The sequence below is a fragment of the Nyctereutes procyonoides genome, unplaced genomic scaffold (assembly GCF_905146905.1).
Source record: "Nyctereutes procyonoides isolate TBG_1078 unplaced genomic scaffold, NYPRO_anot_genome, whole genome shotgun sequence".
Taxonomy (NCBI): Eukaryota; Metazoa; Chordata; class Mammalia; order Carnivora; family Canidae; genus Nyctereutes; species Nyctereutes procyonoides.
This window is the reverse complement of record NW_026575147.1, coordinates 21,040,040-21,059,555: the sequence shown is the minus strand read 5'-3', so window position 1 is coordinate 21,059,555 and position 19,516 is coordinate 21,040,040. Positions and strand designations below refer to the sequence as shown.

The 19,516-nt window shown below is 42.5% G+C and overlaps 1 protein-coding gene across 1 annotated transcript in view; it reads left to right on the top strand.

The window, feature by feature from the left end:
* THEM4 (thioesterase superfamily member 4) overlaps positions 1-19,516 on the top strand; it is a 43,120-nt gene that overhangs the window by 6,768 nt on the left and 16,836 nt on the right. The gene's annotated exons all lie outside the window — the stretch shown is intronic.

Genomic DNA, 19,516 nt, shown 5'->3' with positions numbered 1-19,516 from the left:
CCCAGGGTGTGATCTTGGAGTCCTGGGATGGAGTCCCAGGATTGAGTCCCGCATCAGGCTCCCTGCATGGAGCCTGCTTCTCCCTCCTCCTGTGTCTCTGCCTCTCTTTCTCTCTCTGTGTGTCTTTCATGAATAAATAAATAAAAATCTTTAAAAAAAAAAAAAAAGTCTCAGGATCCTGGAGGCCTGGCTGTTGTCAAGCTAAGGTGGTTTTTCCTTCGAGCAAAGTTGTGGGTTTTTTTGTTTTTTGTTTTTTGTTTTTAAGATTTTATTTATTCATGAGATATACAGAGAGAGGCAATGTCCCAGTCTGTGGCTTTGTCACCCTAAGAAGCTCAGCGTTCTGACATCAACCTTTCTTCTCTCAGACTCTAAACTACCCTGCCTCCGGTACACACACACTGCATTTCCTGTTTTTCTGTGTGTGCTTTTTTATTTTTTAAATGAAAACTTTTTTTTTTAATAGTTTCAGGCTTACAGAAAAATAAATGGAGAGTACAAGAGTTCACATATCCTCTTACACTCCCTCCACCCCAGCTTCCCCTATTAACTGATGCAGTTTTTGAATGTTGATGAGGTTGGTGAGGTCCAGAGCCAATGGCCAAGAAGGAATTCTTGAGAGGTCTTTGGTGCAAAATGGTGGTTTTATTGAAGCACAAGGACAGGACCTGTGGGCAGAAGGAGCTGTGGCTGCTGCTGCCTTCTGTTCCCTGCTGCCCCAGGATTAGGAGAAGCAAGTGATTTTATATCTTGGGGTTGGGGAAGGTAAAGATAAGGGAAGATTCAAAAGGACTTTTATAAGGAGGAATGTCATAATGTGCCTACCTCAAGTATTGTTCAATTGGCTGTAGGTTTAAGGTGATTTAATTTTATCTTCATTCCTTCTGCCTTTATTTCCCACATCATTAACATTTTGTGATAGTGTAATTGATAATTGATGAGCTACTGTTGATAACATTTTTTTTTTTAATTTTTATTCATTTATGATAGTCACACACACAGAGAGAGAGAGAGGCAGAGACATAGGCAGAGGGAGAAGCAGGCTCCATGCACTGGGAGCCCGACATGGGATTCGATCCCGGGTCTCCAGGATCGCGCCCTGGGCCAAAGACAGGCGCTAAACCGCTGCGCCACCCAGGGATCCCCATTTTTTTTTTTTTTAAGATTTTATTTATTTATTCATGAGAGAGGCAGAGAGACACAGGGAGAAGCAGGCTCCCTGCAGGGAGCCTGATGCAGGACTCGATCCCTGGACCAGGATCAAGCCCTGAGCCAAAGGCAGATGCTCAACCGCTGAGCCACCCAGATGTCCCTGTTGATAACATTCTTTTTTTTTTTTTTTAATTTTTATTTATTTATGATAGTCACAGAGAGAGAGAGAGAGAGAGAGAGGCAGAGACACAGGCAGAGGGAGAAGCAGGCTCCATGCACCGGGAGCCCGACGTGGGATTCGATCCCGGGTCTCCAGGATCGCGTCCTGGGCCAAAGGCAGGCGCCAAACCGCTGCGCCACCCAGGGATCCCTGTTGATAACATTCTTAACCATAGGTTACAAAGGTCTGTAGGTTACATTGGGGTTCACTCTTTGCATTGTGCTATGGGTTTTGACAAATGTGTGGTGACTGATAGCTATCATTAAAGTATCAAACTGAATGTTTCCATCATTCTCAACACTTTCCCCCTGAACTGTTGGCAACCGCTGATCTTTTCAGTGTGTCCGTGGTTTTGCCTTTTCCAGAATGCCACATAGTTGGATTCATATAGTATTTGGCCTTTTCAGATTAATTTCTTTCCCTTAATAAGCATTTTTTCAGATGCATTTGTTTTTTCTATAGCACTTATCACCATTGGACAAACTGTGTTTTTGTCTCTCACATCAGGTTATGAGCTCCATAAGGGCAGATTTTTTTTTTTTAATTAAATTGTTTATTTGAGAGGACACACGCATGTAGAGGGAGTCCCAAGCAGACTCTGCACTGAGCTCAGAGCCCAACACGGGGCTCCATCTCATGATCCCAAGACCTTGAGATGGCTTAACCCACTCAGCCACCCAGGCACCCCAAGGGCAGAGATTTTTGTGTTTTATTCTCTATGGGTCTCCAGTACCTAGGACAGTACCTGGTACTTAGTTATGTGCCATGTAAATACTTGTGGGAAGAAGAGAGAAAAGAAAGAAGGGAGAGAGGAAACAAACCAGGGGACCTGTTTAAGGTGCTCTGTGCTTTGACTTGTTTTCTTTACCTAAAATCTCTGTCCTCGTGGAGCTGACACCATAGAGGCGAGAGGCAAACCATTAAACATAAAGTATGTCAGACGGTGATGAGTGCTATGTAAAAAATAAAGGCACGTTAATTTTTTTAAAAAAAGAACTTTTTTTTTTAAGATTTTATTTATTTGTGAGAGGCAGAGATACAGGCAGAGAGAGAAGCAGGCTCCCTGCGGGGATCCTGATGAAGGACTCCATCCCAGGACCCCAGGATCATGTCCTGAGCCAGAGGCAGCCACTCAATCACTGAGCCACCCAAATGCCCCTAAAAGAACTTTTTTAAAACTGACATAACAATGTTACATTAGTTTCAGGTATACCACATAGTGATTCAACAATTCTGTGTGTTACTCAGTGCTCACCACGATTTAAGGGTAGCTGCCTTCTGTTACCACACATTGTTATCACAAAATTATTGAACGTAGTTTCTATTCTGTTCTTTTCATCCCCCAAAGAGGACTTTTTAGTCCCAAAATCTCCGGTTAGAAATTGGGAGGAATAGTGAACCATCCTCTTTCCTGCCCATTGCTTTCTTAAAAGAAAAACAAAACATCAAAACATTGTAAAAATGAAGTTGAACCGGTATACCTCAGGTGTATGTGAAGATACCCAGGAAAAGTAACTCCCCAAGAGGCCTTAGCCACCAATTTAAATACCATCTGTAGGTAAAGGCCAAAAAGCTGGAGGGAAGGGGGCCAGCTGCAGGCAGATTACCAGGAAAAGTGCAATTAACATGGTAAGGTTTGTTAGGCAGGCTGCTTTCTTCATTGAGAAGAGTTTCTTCAATTTAGAGTCCTCCTTTCTGTCTAGTACAGAGGAGGAGATACCCTTACAAGTGGAGATTTCATTTAGAAATGTAAATTTCCCACACAAAAATGTGTGGAAAATGTAAATTTTCCCATCTATTGTGAAAACACAATAGATGTTTTCAGAAGTTCCCGTGTCTGTTTTTCCTCACGATAATCTTGATGCCAAAGAGCCATATTTTGGGTTGGCACACTACGTGATCCTTCATTCCTGCCTTTGAAGCTTCCCCAAGAAGTTTCATGTCTGCACCAGTCTGTTAGTCCTGAGAATACGTCAGCTCAGCTAAATAGTTTTGTGTCATTTCAAGAGGTAGTATTGTGGGGGTGTGCTCTACACGGCGTGAGTAGTCACCTTTTTAATAAGCATTTTTATGGAAGCAAATAAAAAACAAAAGTTAATAGTTGGGACAAACCATGGACTGTTTTTGAGTCAAGAGGACAGTTAGGATTTCTAGATATTGGAGTGAGCCCTGCCAAAAACCAAAATTCAGCCAAGCAGATTTGAAGATCTAATTGGCTTTATTAAACAATTTGTGAGGGGTACCTGGGTGGCTTAGTCGGTTAAACATCCAACTCTTGATTTCAGCTGAGGTCATGATCTCAGCGTTGTGGAATCAAGCCCGGCGTCAGGCTCCATGCTCAGTGTGGAGTCTGCTTGTCCGTCTTCCTCTCTTCCTCCTTGCTCGAATTCTCTCTCTCTCTCTCTCTCTCTCTCTCTCTCTCTCTCTCAAACAACAACAACAAAATGATTTGTGAATCCTGCAGCATCCCATCTGGCAAGTAGAGAGGTGTTCCCAAGAATTGTACAAAATGGAAAGTTTTTATAAGAAGGAGGGAGGGCAGGGAGTTAATAGCAAAAGAAAAGAAAGGATTCCAAGCAAGGTCACCATCACTTAGGGGAAAGGGCAGGGTGTCTTATCTTGCAGATTACCTCATTTGCCTTTGGGGATGGAGAGAGACCAGAAAATTCCTGACTGATGCAGTTAGGTTAGATGTAAAACCCCAGTTTCTGGGGAAGGTTGACACTGCAGTTAGGTTAGATGTTAAAGCCCAGTTTGATGACTTGGTCTAAGTGATACTGACACAGGAAACAAAGGCAAAAGGAAAAATTAAGGCCAAGTTTGTTGAAAATTGGACTTGTTTTACAAATTACTCTTAATTTGGCTATTTCTGGAAATAAGGGTGATTATAGAGAGAAAAATTATGTCTCAATAACCCCTTTGCAGATGTTAAATTCTAGTTGGCTTTGAATGTTTGTTGTTTGCCTAAGCTAGACAACTTTGGGTAACCTTCAAAGAAATTGCCACAATAGCTCATGTATAGACCTGCTTGTCAGAGGTTCCTGGTGTCAGAGAGACCCAAGGCGCCCCCTGTATGAAAGTGCTATGATCCCCGCCCTGCCATTAAAGGCCCTGTAGGAGGCCCCAGCTTCCCTATCACATTCTACACTGCAAAATGGGTGCTGGCGAATGGACCGAGATACCATGCCTTGCCTTGTCATGAAGAACCCATCATTTTTAACCTCTGGAAAACATTAAGAAAGTTTTTACAAAGGGAAATACCAATTCTGTAGTTCAGGTTGTTAGAAGACATAAAAGACCATAACAATAGAATCCATCATGGTCTAAGTGACATTCCAACACATGGATTCTTTTTTTTTTTTTTAAGATTTTTTTTTATTTATTCATAAGAGAGAGAGAGAGAGACAGGCAGAGGGAGAAGCAGGCTCCATGCAGGGAGTCTGACGTGGGACTCGATCCAGGGACCCCCAGATCACACCCTGGGCTGAAGGCAGCGCTAAACCGCTGAGCCACCAGAGCTGCCCCACATAGATTCTTTTACAGCTTATTTCCCTAAGAAATGTTCCCAGTTGGGCTTTAAATCAATTGGGTACTGGTTTCAGCCAGTTCTGAGTAGAGGTCACGTGGCTGGAGACAGCTAGACCAGAGATGTGGAGAGCATCACATTAAACCAATGAGGAGAAAAACCTCACATGGGAGTCTTAAGCTTGGCATCAAGTTTATCCTCCTTGAAAAGCCCCTGGAATAAAAGTCAATGAAGAGAAGAGAAAGCACTCACCAAATTTGCACTGAGGCTCTGAGTCCAGATGAGAAGACTGAGCCACATGTTAAGGTGCCAAGTGATGTGGCAGTTAGGGTTTGGAGCCAATGGCCCAGAAAGAATTCTTGACGTCTTTGGTGCAAAAAGGTGGTTTTATTATAAAGCACAGGGACAGGACCATGGGCAGAGAGAGCTGCACTGGGATTGTATCAGGTGGCTGATTATGTACTCTAAGTTGGGAGGAGGTTAGGTATAGTGTGAGTCTTTGAGGAATTTTGAAAGCAAGGTTTCCAGGACCTCAGGGGGACTAGCTGTTGTTGGGAACAGGTCATTTATTACTGTCTAATCAAACCTGAGTCATGAGACCTTTCAGAAGCAGATCAGCGGACTCTATGCCTAGAGGATGATTGCTAACATGGATCTAGAGATAAAAAGTTTCCGGAAGGATTTTTATATGTTAAAGTAGACTTTGCCCTCAGCAAAGTGTCAACATCAAGGCAGTTGAGTTCCTAGAAGATCACTCTGCCTGTTTCAAGGACTTGTAGGCAGTAAGGAAATTTAATTTTTTCTTTTGCCTTTGTTTCCCACATCAGGAGCTACTTCACAAAGGAGTGATCTTACCTCCCAAGTGAGGAAGACTTAGCCCCCCTTTGCCTCTAAGGAAAGGTTTTATAGGTTTTTAAAAATTAGCTAACCATATAGGAAGGAGTTTACTCTTTAACCTTAGGTGTGTCCCTTATATTCGATGGTTGGTTTTTCCACTGTTCACCTAGGGTTCTGGAATTAACTACAGGGAGCGTGTTAGAAGTGGAGGATAGACAGGAAAGTATCCCCAAGCTAAGACAGCACTTTGAGACCAGAAAACAAGGCAGGCCACTCCATACAGTTCACATAAAATTTTTTTCAGGATAACATACTGACGGATTCAGGTGGAGGATAATCCACAGCAGCTGCGTAGTTATTCTCCACAAAATCCAGATCTTAGTCACCAGATTTTATAGCGTGAGGGGACACACACAAGGGCATTGTAGTGAGATCAAACGCTTTGCACACACCTCAAAAGGCTTTCATGCACCTATTTGACAGCTGGCCTTGTGGCACCACCAGTGCATCAGGACAGGGAAAAACCATGTTATCTCTACAGATTCGTGGGAGGCTAAAATAAGCCCCCCCCCCCATCCTTGCCATGGCAGGCATTTCTAAGGTATGTATATTAATCTCTAAGGGGCTCAGAACATGGAGCCCTAAGAGAGGTTACTGAGCAAACGTGAACATGGAGGGCCAGAGATGGGGTCTGTTGGCAGCAGACACTCTTACAGAGCAGTTTCAAGAATGTCCAGCCCATGTGGCTTATATAGCTGGAGTGGGGTCTTGTGACTCATTTTATGCCCTGCTGATTTAAGAGTCAGCTTACAAACCAAAATGGCATTACTCTGATCAGCTTCCTTCCTGAGCCTCCATTCCCTGTCCACAGTCACACACATTTGGGCAGTAAAGCTGGGGTTGATGATTGTCTTGGGGTCAATTGTAGGTGGGGGGGGGGGGTCTTGCTGGCTCTAGGCAGTCATTGCTTGAAGGGATGCTTTTGCTTCACAGGGCAGGATACTTTGCCTGGAGGGCTTTTTGCCTGAGTTAAGAGATGAGCTGGAAAGAAGAACTTTATCAGTTAAAACGCTTAAGGTAGGGGATCCCTGGGTGGCGCAGCGGTTTGGCGCCTGGCTTTGGCCCAGGGCGCAATCCTGGAGACCCGGGATCGAGTCCCACGTTGGGCTCCCGGTGCATGGAGCCTGCTTCTCCCTCTGCCTGTGTCTCTGCCTCTCTCTCTCTGTGTGATGACTATCATAAATAAATAAAAATTTAAAAAAAAAAAAGCTTAAGGTAAAAACCGTGGCAGTTGAATGCCCTCTTGAGCTTGAGTCTCATTCATTTTCTTGGTTTGCAGTTTGATTGATGGGCCCTGGTGATATCATCAGGTGTGAACCCTCTGGAGGAGCCCAACTGCCAAGAACATTGTCCACACAGGAACTGTTGTGGTGATTGATATCCTTGAAATTTCTATCAGGTTGTCCAGCTTTAGTTTTGCAAAGCTTCAAGAAAAGCAGTTTTATCCTTAGTGATTCCAAGTCAGAAGGGTGAGAAAAATTTGGAGAAGCTGGTCAGATATTTGAGGACTGGAAGAATTGAGGATGCAGGTCACTTTGCAGATAGGTAACAACCTTAAGGATAGGAAGCAGCACTGGGATCTGATATCCACAAAGATGTGCCATTGGAACATACTTCTCTCCACAGTCATCTATTTATATCAGAGATAATTGTGATAAGACAAATTTGTTTGTAAAATAAGTCTAGTTTCATTAAACATGGCCTGATCGTTTATATAAGTACCACAAGAATAGTGATCAGCCACATAGGTTTTTTGGGGTTTGTTGTTTTTCTTTAAGATTTTATTTATATGACAGAGAATGAGAGAGCAAGCAAGAGTAAGTGAACACAAGCAGGGGGAACAGCAGAGCGAGATGGAGAAGCAGATGCCTCCGTTAGCAGGGAGCCCCACTCGGTGCTCTCTGTCCCAGGACCCTGGGATCAGGACCTAAGAAGAGGGCAGATGCTTAATGTACTGAGCCACCCAGGAGCCCCCTTTGTCAAGAATCTCAGAATGGACTTTCAAAAGCCACTCAACGCCAGAAGCCAAGCCAACAACCAACTGTCCTTGCCTGTAGTACCTATGAATTTGAGTGCATTCCTCTCTTCTCAGGGCCTCCAAATATTCTGAACTTCCTGAGGCTGCCGAGAGGTGACCGTCTTTACCCACTATAATACTAGGAGCCCAGTAAGCCAGATACCAAGCAGTGTTCTGAAGGGGCTTTCTTAGCTCTGTAAAGTCAGCCTTAGTTATTTGAAACTGTTTGGTCATATCTATGTCTAAGGAACAGATGTTCTACGAGTAAATATATTACTATGAAAATAAGAATACTCAATAAGCATTTCCAAATTCTGATGAGATCAGGTAAGGAGAAAGATAAATGTTTCAGTTCTGTTTATCTTTGTCAGTTCATTTAGTCCCACATAATTGATTCTTGTTTTGCTTGATCTTGGCAGGTTTGAGTTTTCCACTAGAGTTATGGAAATTCTTACCCAGTTCAGTGGTATGACTTAAAGTTATCAGAAAACTGTGCTTATCACAGTCCTTTTCTTGACTCTCTTAGAAGACAAAGCACCTTTTTAAAAAAAAAAAAAAAAAAGATTTTACTTATTTATTTGAGAGAGAGAAATAGAGCACAAGCGGAGAAGAGCCCCAAAGATGAAACACTTTTGCAAAATCATCAGAATAAAACAACTGTCTGTAAATGACAAAAAGACTTAAAAATGGCCATGGTTAAAGATCTGATGACATTTCCTTTTAATGTCAATGACAAGGAAATGTGGTTATTTCTGTGGCACATATTTTAAGATGATTAGAATTATGACTGGTAACATTTTACCAGGACATAGTAGATTTCTAGGAATTTCACACAATTTAAATATTTAATATCTCTCCTTTAGAAGATGTTACAGGGAACATGCTGGGAAATCCCAAAGTTAGTCTGGGTTCAAACAGACCTGACTTAGACTTTGGTTAGGGGAAATATGTCAAATATGAAGCGTTTTAGAACACCTTATTAATAAATAGGTCACTGTGAAACAGCAGTTCTTATTTAACCAGAGTGATGGTAAAAGGTGTCAGAGGCAAACCAGAAGAGTACTTAGTTATTAAAACACAGCAAAACAAAACTTAGCTCTGTTAGTAGAGAAGACTCCGTTTCTTAAGACCTGGAAAAGACAACATGGAGCACAGGAAATGATGTTGGTAAGGTACAAAATCTTTGCTTTCTAGACAGATTGCTTAAAAGGTAAAGAAAAACCTTCCACAATTTCTTATTAAGAACAGACCATGGGATCCCTGGGTGGCTCAGCGGTTTAGCGCCACCTTTAGCTCAGGGCGCAATCCTGGAGACCCGGGATGGAGTCCCACATCAGGCTCCCTGTGTGGAGCCTGCTTCTCCCTCTGCCTGTGTCTCTGCCTCTCTCTCTGTCTCTAATGAATAAATAAATAAATAAAATCTTTAACAAAAAAAAAAAAAAAAGGCAGACCAGTAGTCAAGAAAACTGTGTACTTCTAATAGATGAAAAGTGGTTAAATTTTAACTTTGTACAGGCATTCTATTAAAAATTTATTTTTAAAACTCTTAATAATAGAGGAACCTGGCTGGCTCAGTTGGTGGAACATGTGACTCTTGATCTAGGGGGTGTGAGTTAGAGCCCCATGTTGGACGTAGTGATTGCTTAAAAATAAAATCCCGTTGTAATAATTTCACTCAGTTTTAGCCACCTTGAGCACACAAGTAAGGTGTTCTCTCTCTCTCTCCCTCCCCCTCCCTTCCTCTGTGTCCCCCCGCTCCTCTCCCTCTCTCCCCTTCTCCCCCCTCCCTCTCTCTTCTCCCCAACTTTATCTACTTAGTTTGTCCTTTATTCTCTTCATTCTGAAGCAACTAGTTATTCTGCTTTAAGAGAAATTTACTTTTTCATCCCTAACAAAAATACATCTCCATACCATCCACCTTTTCTCACTACAAATACATTCTACTTGCTTTACATACAGAGTTGTTCCTCTTATTATTTTTAGTATTTTTAATGATATATATTAGAATTCTTAACTCATAGAAATCTTAATTTCTAATGAAAGTGAAGAAGTAAGCAGTTATGAACTATGTCATGCCAGCATTGTGTAGATTGGCAAATTTGTGAATATATTTTCTTTTTTTAATTTTTTTTTGAATATATTTTCATAATTTCTAGGAGCATACACTTTCTCAAAGTACAGTTTTTCAGTGTGGCACAAGACATGTTTACAAACAAGTCCAAATATGTTTAGCTTCTCTGTAAGAGGCCACAAGCAGGTAAATTTAGACTTAATATTTAGCAATTAATGTTTCAATATTTTATCTTATTTGGAAATGATCTAGATATTTATTTATTTATTTTTAAAGATTTTATTTATTCATGAGAGACAGAGAGAGAGTGGCAGAGACACAGGCAGAGGGAGAAATAGGCTCCTTGCAGGGAGCCTGACATGTGGGACTTGATCCTAAGTCTCCAGGATCACACCCTGGGCTGAACATGGCACTAAACTACTGAGCCACCGGGTCTGCCCGAAATGGTCTAGATATTTAAAGATTATCTGTCACGTAGCAAAATTCTAGGAATGTAAGTTACCAAAAAGATTTAAGAAACTTTTTAAGCAGACATATAAATTGTTCATTTATAAACATTTAGCTTATATCTACTTCATTCATTTGTTTTCTTAGCAGTGTTTACATTACTTATGAGAATTTCATCATCTCAAATTCTTTTTTTCTCTTTTTTTTAAAGATTTTATTTATTCATGAAGACACACAGAGAGAGGCAGAGACACAGGCAGAGGGAGAAGCAGACTCCTTGCAGGGAGCCTGATGTGGAACTTGATCCCAGGACTTCGGGATCATGACCTGAGCTGAAAGCAGATGCTCAACCACTGAGCCACCCAGGAGCCCCTCATTATTTTTCTAGCTACCAGGTTTTTTATAACAGATAACATGAGCTCATTTGACTAGTAAACCAGCTAGAAAAAGTTTGTATGTCTGCATTTAGTGCTGACAACTCTGAAGGTATATCTGTTTTTCTGGGTTAGTGCTTGTTGTTTTAGTAAACAATGTATCTATTTACCAAAGATTACTCAAGTCATATGAACTTGAAAAACATTTAGGTCGGTTTCTTTATTTCTGAGTTTAAGGATTACTTAATTTATGTAAGCATTTTTATTTTTTAAAGATTTTACTTTTTTATTCGTGAGAGACAAGAGAGGCAGAAACATAGGCAGAGGGAGAAGCAGGCTCCATGTAGCGGACCCAGTGCAGGACTTGATCCTAGGACCAGGGGATCATGCCCTGAGCCAAAGGCAGATGCTCAACCACTGAACCACCCAGGTATCCCAAGCACTTTTAAAAATCATTCATTCCTTCATTCATTCATTTAAAAGATATTATTTATTTGACAGAGAGAAGGCATAAGCAGGGGGAGCAGGAGGCAGAGGGAGAGGGAGAAGCAGGCTCTGGGCTGTGCAGGGAGCCCGATGTAGGGCTTGATCCCAGGACCCCAGGATCACGACCAGAGCCGAAGGCAGACATTCAACCAATTGAGCTACCCAGGTGCCCCCCAAGCACTTTTTTTTTTTTAAAGTTAATTACGTAGAGCTCTTTTTACAGTAATGCCACCTACAGGTAAAAAAAAAAAAAATTCCCCAAATCCAGAAGATTCATATGTAGACATACGTAAACATACAGACAAATGCAAACAGAAATCTACACTCAGTTTATAAGAACAGTTGAATCCAAATTGTGTTTCAGGCAGATGGAGTAAGTTACGGTTAACCTACTCAGCTAAAGCTTTTTACCAATATTTGTGTAGAAGACTTCTAAGAGGTTTTCATTTGCTCCATTTCCATGTAGCTCCTTGTTTCTTTGCAGCCTCTGAGAGTTGCTTTGGGGTCTCTGGGTCCCTGGAGAGCCCCTAGTAGAGGAAGGGGCCTGAAGATCAAGTAGCTTTAGGGAGCTGGGAGGCTGAAGTAGGAAGGGAAAATGTGGCAGGAGTGGAGAAAATTTGGACAAGGTAGGAGTTTGAAGGAGGAGATGTATCAAAGGATCCAGGGAACTAAATGGAAGGTGGAAGGTGATTAAGTTCCATATTATACTTAGCTAACTCATGTAGACACAGAGGAGGTAGACTGAGCTGGTGGACCATATCGTCAGCAGGGGCTCAAGAAGGGGGTTTCTTTTCAGTTAAAGAGAAGTTCCCATGGAGGAGCCAGGATCACATAGAACAGAGAGGCCTTTTAAAAAATTCCTGGGGGGGATCCCTGGGTAGCTCAGCGGTTTAGCACCTGCCTTTGGCTCAGGGCACGATCCTAGAGTCCCGGGATCGAGTCCCATGTCAGGCTCCCGGCATTGGAGCCTGCCCCTCTCTCTCTCTCTCTCTCTCTCTCTCTCTCTCTCTCTCTCTCTCTCATAAATAAATAAATAAATAAATAAATAAATAAATAAATAATATAATTAAATCTTTGAATTTCCTGGGGCCTCTGGGTGATTGAGTTCAGTGTCTAACTTCAGGTCATGATCTCAGGCTCATGAGATGGAGCCCTGCCTCGGGCTCCCCACTGAGCATGGCACCTGCTTAAGATTGTCTCTCCTGCCCCTATCCTATGCTCAATCTCTCTCTGTCTCTTAAAACAAAATCTATCAGGCTCTGAATATCAGCCTCCAGTGTGGCCATAGAGCTTTTTTAAAAATTCCTTTCAAATACCTTCTCAGGTTTCGGCTGAAACAAACAGTAAATTTTCCTGACTTTATTCCTTTTTGAAATCTTTTTTCCTGTTTCTTTTAAATCAAAGGCATGCCTAAAACCAAAACCAGTAAGCCTTTTATGGCTTAAGGACAGACACGAAAGCTGTCCCCAAAGAGAGGCAATGCAGCCCTCCAAGATCAGAACCACTTCCAAAAGTAACCAAAAAAAGAAAGAACTATGCAACAACCTCCTGAGAGCTGGCAAAAGTTTGCAGGATACTAGCCACAAATGGGATGCTGAACTGCATTTCAGACATTTCTGTCTGGCCATATTTTGGGGCCACCAGCCTGTGTGCTCCAGCAGGCAGAAACACAGCCCAAGTTCTCAGAACACAAGACAAATAGAAGTGAGGGAAAGGGTTAGTAGCCAGCAGGTACCTGAAAGCAAATCCAGGAGCTGCAGTTCAGAGAGTTAATTTTTTTTTTTTTTTTAAAGATTTTCTTTACTCATGGGAGACATAGAGAGAAAGGCAGAGACACAGGCAGAGTGAGAAGCAGGCTCCCTGCGGGGGAGCCCGATGTGAGACTCAATCTCTGGACCCTGGGATCAGGCCCTGGGCTGAAGGCAGATGCTTAACCACTGAGCCATCTAGGCATCCCCAGAGTTAATTCTTACATGTGTTTTTCTCCTGCTAAGCTGAATTTGGAAAGGGTGGAATGACATAAAATGTTTGCTTTCCTGTCTTGTCCACCTATTACCGATGGAGATCCTGGAGGGCAGACTTGGTAAAAATTCTTTTCCTTGGCTGGTTTCTGCCAGTTTTCCCAGGATCCCATCTGTAGCTCTGGAACAAGTGTATATCTCAACAGGTCCTTTCTGGGTCACCAGGAACGACAGGGGAGGAAAAACAATTCCAAGTTGTTGGTGGAGACAATGTTTAAAAAGGCTGATAAGAAAAATACGCAAATTTATTAACATGTATGCCTCAGCGACACATTGAAGATAACGAGGGAAAAGGAGTGATTGCTCCTGCCCACTGCTTTCTTCACCTCCCTGCTCAGGTCTGGTGGGAGTAGAGACCACAGTTAGGCCCGCTCTTGTGATTTGAAGGGGGCATATCTGAAAAACGTGGAAAGCTTCTGCTTCCAAGCCTGCAGAGGCGTACTGCTTTTGCACTAACTGAAGAGTTAAGCTCCTTTGTCAGTGTTTCTCCTGCTCTGAATCACTCAGGCCCTTAGGTGTAGAGCCTGAGAATCCATTTTTAACAAACTTTCAGACTATGTGGATGCAGTTAGTCCTGGGATTAGGGAACCACCAATTTCTGTGGTGACACCAATAACTGTGACTTAGAAGTTGAAAGTTTTTGAAACTGGTTTTATCTTCACATTGCAAAATCCAGTCTTACTGAACTCATTCTTTGGTTTTATTTCACTTTAAATAGGAAATAAATAGGTGAGGTAATAATGCCCACCTTTTCTGCCATTTTAGGAGATGCTCTAATGCCCAATTAGGTTCTTAAATCAGACTTTTACATTTAAAACAAAAACTTGGAACACCTGCACTTATAAGAAAGTAAGAAGTCTGCCATTCTTTGACATAAACACTCAGAAAGCAATGATCTCCCTTTCCTAAGGAATGTCTCTTTTTTAGGGACCAACCTGTGTCTTTCATAAGATCCCCAAAGGAATCCATGACCTAAAAATGTCAGGAACCACTAGTTTAAGGAGTTATGAATAGGGATAGTTATTAATATAAATATATTAGCTAAATCAAGCCAGGATAACATAGATATATAGAATCCCAGAGTTGGGGCCTGGAAGATTGTTTAGTCTGGGGCGCAGGGGGCAGAATCACTTAGGGAGGGGTTCTTAGTCATCATTACTGTTTCCTTCTTTTGTCTCTTGAGATTACTAGCTTTCTTCCTTACACAAGTATTTATTGAGCACCTACTGTATGTCAGACACTATGCTACTAGGTACTAGGGTATCGCAATGAAGAAAACTGGGATGTCCACCCTCCAGCTCACAACCTATTAAGCCACTGCTGTTGGAGAGAACAGTGGACTCCCTCATTTTGGAGTGGAAGGTGGATTGGGACCCACTAATATAGTCTAATTTTTTCTCTATCTTCTTTTGCTTTCTACGTTAACCTGTACAACCATTCGGCTGGACGTAACTTGAGCACCTTCAGTCATACGGTGGTGCTTGGGGCAATGGGGCTTTTTCCATTTTGGACAGCTCTAATTATTAGTGATTTCTTCCTGAGACTGTTGAGCTATAGTCACTTCTTGTCCTTTCACCCATTTGTTGAATTCTAGTACTAGGGACACAAACAAGCAGCTGTTCACATCCTTTCATGTGTAGGACGTACATACATGTATCTCCTCTCCCTGACAGTTCTTGTTGCCAGGCTGCTCTTCTCTGTTTTTTCAGGTATTTCTCCCGGAGGATATTTCAGTTTCCTTTACAAGCCTGGTTGCCTTTTCCAGGACATGTTCAGTTTCTCAGGATCGTTTTTAATGTATGCTTCCCAGAACTAAGTTTGAAACCAGTGATATCCTTTCAGTGTAGAACAAGACATTAGCACTAGGTAGGTAGCCAGGTCCTACTTTGTACTAAAAGTCGGTTAACACTCCATGTCTTTCGTGTGAACTACTGATCTCTCTTCTGCACCTACGTGGCTGACTTGTTGAACCTAACTGCACAAGTTTGTATAAATACCTAATGTATTCTTCATTTTTAGAATGAGCCTGTAAAGGCCTTTTTGGCTTCCTCTTTGCAAATCCAGTATTTACTCCTTCAGTAACCATCTGTTGAGCATCTGCTGCCCTAAGTACTGTAGTCCTAAAATAGGTCTGAAGGCACAAGTAGGATCCCTGACCTCATGGAGCTTATACGGATATTTCTTCATTTGCTCATTATCCTTTTTTTTTTTTTTTTAAGATTTTATTTATTTCTTCACAAGAGACACACACAGAGGCAGAGACATAGGCAGAGGGAGAAGCAAGCTCCCTGCAAGGAGCCTGATGAGGGACTCGATCCCAGATCCTGGGACTACACCTAGAGCTGAAGGCAGATGCTCAACCGCTGAGCCACCCAGACATCCCACTCATTGTCTTTTAGTCATCCAAACTTGTCCGTAGGTTATTGTTTGGGGATTGTAAAGGTTTTTTTTTTTTTTACAAAATGACCGACAGTAAGCCCTTAATGTTGTCTGACCAGCATTTTTTATTTTCCCCTGCCTATTTATGCTCCTGCTGTCCTAGATGGCTGCTTCCTACCTTATTCTCAAGCCTTGCTTTCAGTGGATCTTGCTTCCTGTTGCCCTACGAGAAAATAAAAGCAATCAGAAGAGAACGTCCAGGTTCCCACTGCCTCATTTATCTACTTGCTACATCTGTGCCTGATGTTCTGCTCTTTCCTCTTACCAGAGAACTACCCATCCTCTTAGGAGAGCCAAGCCATGTCTCTGTGTGCTGTGTTCCCTCACCTTTGTCCTATTTAAAGGCATCTCTCCCTACTGGGACTTTGTCATCAGTGTGCAGACATGCTACAACTCTATCTTTCTCGCTTCCTGGTCACTCTTGAACCCACTGCAGTCAGAATCTTATCACTTCGTTGAAACTATTCTTGTCAAGGGCATAGTGACCTTCATGATGCTAACTAGTGACCTCAGTTTTTGGCACAGCAGTGCCTCCTTTCCCCTGAACTTGGCTTCCAAGACAGCACACTCCTTTTTTTTTTTAATAAATTAATTTTTATTGGTGTTCAGTCTACCAACATACAGAATAACACCCAGTGCTCATCCCGTCAAGTGTCCCCCTCAGTGCCCGTCACCCATTCACCCCCACCCCCCGCCCTCCTCCCCCTCCACCACCCCTAGTTCATTTCCCAGAGTTAGAAGTCTTTATGCTCTGTCTCCCTTTCTGATATTTCCCACACATTTCTTCTCCCTTCCCTTATATTCCCTTTCACTATTATTCATATTCCCCAAATGAATGAGAACATACACTGTTTGTCCTTCTCCGATTGACTTACTTCACTTAGCATAATACCCTTCAGTTCCATCCACGTTGAAGCAAATGGTGGGTATTTGTCGTTTCTAATGGCTGAGTAATATTCCATTGTATACATAAACCACATCTTCTTTATCCATTCATCTTTCGATGGGCACCGAGGCTCCTTCCACAGTTTGGCTATTGTGGACATTGCTGCTAGAAACATCGGGGTGCAGGTGTCCCGGCGTTTCATTGCATCTGAATCTTTGGGGTAAATCCCTAACAGTGCAATTGCTGGGTCGTAGGGCAGGTCTATTTTTAACTCTTTGAGGAACCTCCACACAGTTTTCCAGAGTGGCTGCACCAGTTCACATTCCCACCAACAGCGTAAGAGGGTTCCCTTTTCTCCGCATCCTCTCCAACATTTGTTGTTTCCTGCCTTGTTAATTTTCCCCATTCTCACTGGTGTGAGGTGGTATCTCATTGTGGTTTTGATCTGTATTTCCCTGATGGCAAGTGATGCGGAGCATTTTCCCATGTGCATGTTGGCCATGTCTATGTCTTCCTCTGTGAGATTTCTCTTCATGTCTTTTGCCCATTTCATGATTCGATTAATAAGTTCTTTATAGATTTTGGAAACTAGCCCTTTATCTGATACGTTATTTGCAAATATCTTCTCCCATTCTGTAGGTTGTCTTTGAGTTTTGTTGACTGTATCCTTTGCTGTGCAAAAGCTTCTTATCTTGATGAAGTCCCAATAGTTCATTTTTGCTTTTGTTTCTTTTGCTTTCGTGGATGTATCTTGCAAGAAGTTACTGTGGCCAAGTTCAAAAAGGGTGTTGCCTGTGTTCTCCTCTAGGATTTTGATGGAATCTTGTGTCACATTTAGATCTTTCATCCATTTTGAGTTTATCTTTGTGTATGGTGCAAGAGAGTGGTCTAGTTTCATTCTTCTGCATGTGGATGTCCAATTTTCCCAGCATCATTTATTGAAGAGACTGTCTTTCTTCCAGTGGATAGTCTTTCCTCCTTTATCGAATATTAGTTGACCATAAAGTTGAGGGTCCACTTCTGGGTTCTCTATTCTGTTCCATTGATCTATGTGTCTGTTTTTGTGCCAGTACCTCACTGTCTTGATGACCACAGCTTTGTAGTACAACCTGAAATCTGGCATTGTGATGCCCCCAGATATGGTTTTCTTTTTAAAAATTCCCCTGGCTATTCGGGGTCTTTTCTGATTCCACACAAATCTTAAAATAATTTGTTCTAAGTCTCTGAAGAAAGTCCATGGTATTTTGATAGGGATTGCATTAAACGTGTAAATTGCCCTGGGTAACATTGACATTTTCACAATATTAATTCTGCCAATCCATGAGCATGGAATATTTTTCCATCTCTTTGTGCAAGACAGCACACTCCTACTTCACTGGTCCTTTCCTGTCTGTCTTTTGCCGGTTCCTCATTGTCCTCAAAGTCTTAATGATAGGATGCCCCACATCTCAGCCCTCAGGATTCCTTTCTTCTCTATACCCTATTGGTAATCCCATTCAGTCACATGGCTTTGGACACTATCCAAAAGCTGACAACTTCCTACGTTAGTGTGTGGGTTCCGATTTGGTTGCACAGTTTAAAGCTGTATGAACTTGGGCAAATCACTTTACTTTCCTTGTCTTCGTTTCCTCATGGTAGACACTTCAGCATTTGAAGGAACGAATGAAATAAAAATAAAACTACTTTTCACTAAGAAAAATGAGTTTGCAAGTTTCTTTATAGAACCTCCAAAAGAGAAAAATAAGAATTACTCTGTTTTACAAATGAAGGGGAAACATTAGTGACTTGTATTACTAGTTCTATTCTGACACTTCATCACACAACTGAATGTTTTTAACAGTGTGGTCTGCAATCTCCCCTAACAGCTCTATGGAAATTTCTTCACTTAAGCTCCTAGTGACCTAAGTACCAAATCTGGAGGGCAGTTTTCAGCCTTGTTGATCTCATTCTCCTTGAAATCTCTCTCTCCGCTTTCACAGATCTCTGACCAGTTTTCTCTCTCCCCTCCCTGTTCCTTAATATCAGTGTTTTCCAGAGTTCCTTTCCTATATGGCTCATGGTTCAGTTTTCTCTTGCCCTCTCCGAATTGTTCTCCTTGCTACCCACACTTGCTTTCAGCCCATTACTTCCTGTTCCTCGTTACTTCCTGTTCCTCGTAGAAACCCCCGTGCCTTTGAGGTTAATCCCATCTGAACCTCCTCCTCTCCTCTGTGTTGCCGTTCTCTGCCAACCTCTCCCTCACATGCTAAGTGTCTCAGCAGCTGGGTCATCATCTTGCCTCCCCACCATTCTCCACCGCTCCACAGTTCACTTGGCTTCCTGTGTCACTTGTAAACTCTCCTTCACCCAGCCCTGGTTTCACACTGCCAGGGGCATCCTGAGCCTTGACTGCAACAAATGAATAACCCCACATTCACACATTTAATTTTTTTTTTTATTTATTTATGATAGTCACACACAGAGAGAGAGAGAGAGAGAGAGAGAGAGAGAGAGAGAGAGGCAGAGACACAGGCAGAGGGAGAAGCAGGCTCCATGCACCGGGAGCCTGACGTGGGATTCGATCCCGGGTCTCCAGGATCGCGCCCTGGGCCAAAGGCAGGCGCCAGACCGCTGCGCCACCCAGGGATCCCCATTCACACATTTAAACCCTGATCACAGTTGTCTTCCTTCTAGCTTGCTTGTTTAGGGCCCATGGAAGCGATTCTTTGACTGCATTTATCTGAACCTCTCTGGCCTACTCAACCAGGGAAGCCCCAGCCCTGGACTAATCTAGCCACATGTCATCTCTTTCACATCCTGGAGACAGTCACCTCACCCAGGGGATGAGCTAGTGGCTGTGATGCTGTAGTGTCTCAGTGGTCTTCTAGCTCATCTTTCTCATCCCCTTCAATCTGTCCTTTCATCCAGCTGGCAGTGACTCAGAGCTCAGGTCTAACCATAGCTCCCCTCTGCCACAGATGTTGTAAGAGGCCCGTGCCTC